The following is a 2,434-nucleotide window of genomic DNA, read 5'->3' as shown; positions in this document are numbered from 1 at the left end:
TTGTATTCATCTTTCTTAGAGATAAGATGAGACCCTTCTATGAATCAATCCTGTTTCTACAATCGTTCATGAAGGTCCTCAGGTCCAACTCCCAAACATGGGTTTTGCCTCTTGAGCCTACCTGGGACCTGTGGGTCTTGATATGTGGGAGACTTAAAGCCAAGAGAGAGACCCTTCTGTCCTGTGCATCAGGTCAAAAGACTCAGGTTCGGAATGGGAACAGCAGCTGCCTGGCTGGAATGGAGAGTGAATCCCTGGTGGCGATGGGCATTGGTGTGGGGACATCGATGGAGTCTGGGCCTGGGCCTGGGAGAGCCTCTGACGAGGGACAGAGGGAGCCGGATCAGGCCCCCTATCCTGGGATTCTTAGGGGGTCTGACCTGATACCAGAGGTGGGGGCTGTTGTGTCCCTGGACTTGGGACACGTGAAGTATGAACAAATGTGAATCTTTGCAGGATTCAGCTACCTGATTGGAATGATTCCAGCAGGAACCAAACATGTTAGTGAGGAGTTACCCGGTATATGGTAAGGGCAGAGAGAGAGGAAATGGGAAAAGGCAAGAGAAGAACAGGAAAGAAAGAGGAAGGAGGAGAAGGAAAAGGAGGAGGAGGTGAGGTAAAGGGAAGCAGAGGTCCTGCTCTGTCCAGGGGAGGACCGAAGACGAAGCTGTGAGGGGTTCTCCAGGAGTCTCCATCCCCAGTGGGGGGTCTTATGCTGGGGACAGAGGGAGAACTGAACTGATGGGACCTGCAGCTTTGTGGCTGATCCTAGCCCTGTGTCTCACGGCTTGGTTGCACCTCGAATTCCTGCCAACCCTGTGTTTGAAGGAGATGTCCTTACCCTGACAAGCCAGGGATGGAGGCCCACAGCACTGTCCCGGGTGCAGTTCTACACATGTGGATGAGTCTTTCCTTATTCTAAAGTGAAAAGCAGAGTCAATACAGCTGCACTGGGCAGATGATGTTTATTGAATCCTGGTTCACAAACACCTGTAGCTACCAAAGTCAGATCCGAGGTGAGCTACCACCTTAGAGGGGCTGATGGGGCCACTCTGGGATCCAGTCTCTGGAGATCAGTAGCTCTCTGGGCAGGAGTCCTCCATCCAGAGAGATTTGGACGCCCCTGATGTTAGGCCGATGCATAGGGTCCCTAGCGTCCAATATTTCCTCCCAACCCACATGGGGCATGTTTGGAGCCAGGGGAAGGAGGAGGTATTGGAAGAGCCCTGAGTCAGCCTCGTCACTCCCCCCGTCTTCTTTGTGGACCAGATGACTGCTAAGGGGCCTTCTGGCTCTGTCTCCTGGGATTCCAGAGGGTCTTGGCTATGTGCGAGTTCTGAGGGTGAGGACAAAGGGACAGGTCCTGGGGATGAAACTGTCTCCCGTCTGGGTCAAGGAGCTGCAGCCTGGGCTGTACTGAAGCTTGGTCCTTGGCCTCCAAGGCTTCATTCCCAGGACTCCCCTCCTGAGCCCTGGTCCTGTGTCTTCCCAGAGCTGTCCCTGCCTCCTGTGCTGAGGGCCATCCCCTCTCCTGAACCTGTGAGGACAGCCCATTGACCCTGAGATGTCAGATGAAGCTGCAGCCCCAGCTCCTTTTCCTTCGTAAGAATGGCCACACCTTTTGAAGGACAGGAGCCACCACCCAGAGCTCTGCATCCCAGGAGTCAAAGAGAGAGACTCTGGGCTTTGCTGGTGTGAAGTGGCCTTTGAGGGCTGCTGGATCCAGAAACAGAGCCCTTGGCTGGAGACCAGGGTGCAAGGTAAATGAACAAGGAAGGGGAGACACTCCCCAGTGTTCTAGGCAATAGGACCCCCTGGTAGTGGGAGACTGGTCCCCTAGGGTGGAGGGACCCTGGAACCTGGACAGTCAGGCTGACTCTTCCACCCTATGTGCTGTCCCAGCTCCTGTGTCCCATCTTCTTCTCACTCTGAGACACAGGGCTGCTGGCTCTGCTGTGGGGGACATGGTGGAGCCCCTCTGTGAGGCTCAGAGGGGCTCCCCTCGGACCCTGCACTTATTCTACCTTGACAAGGAGATCCCAGGGACACATCCAGTTCCCTATGGCAGGGCTGCTGCCCTCCTCTTCCCAGTGAAGTCAGAGCAGGATGCTGGGAACTGCTACTTCAAGACCAAGAACTATGTCTCCAGGGAGCAACTCTCCGTGGATGGTGCATCTTATCCTGCATCCAAATGATGATGTGGACCTGAGCCACAGGGGCTGGGAAACAGCTGATCCTCCTGGCACCCTCCCCAGCCTGGCAGAAGACAGGGAGTCTGGACAGATAGACAGGTGGAATGAGAAGAATCTCAATCTCATGCAAATATGACTAAGGGCATCAGGACCTAAGCTGTGAGATGGACCCCTTCTTATGACCCCAGAAGTTGTGATTCCTTCTGGAGAACCTATTTCCTGAGAGCTCCCCAACTCTGAGC

The 2,434-nt window shown here is 54.6% G+C and overlaps 1 pseudogene; it reads left to right on the top strand.

Annotated features, from left to right (window-relative positions):
- The first annotated feature begins 263 nt into the window (after positions 1-263).
- LOC143404030 (Fc receptor-like protein 6) lies at positions 264-2,195 on the top strand (annotated as a pseudogene).
- The last annotated feature ends 239 nt before the right edge of the window (positions 2,196-2,434 follow it).

The sequence above is a fragment of the Callospermophilus lateralis genome, chromosome 7 (genome assembly GCF_048772815.1).
Source record: "Callospermophilus lateralis isolate mCalLat2 chromosome 7, mCalLat2.hap1, whole genome shotgun sequence".
Classification (NCBI taxonomy): Eukaryota; Metazoa; Chordata; class Mammalia; order Rodentia; family Sciuridae; genus Callospermophilus; species Callospermophilus lateralis.
Note: the sequence above shows the minus strand (reverse complement) of the source record. Positions and strands in the feature narration are given on the sequence as shown.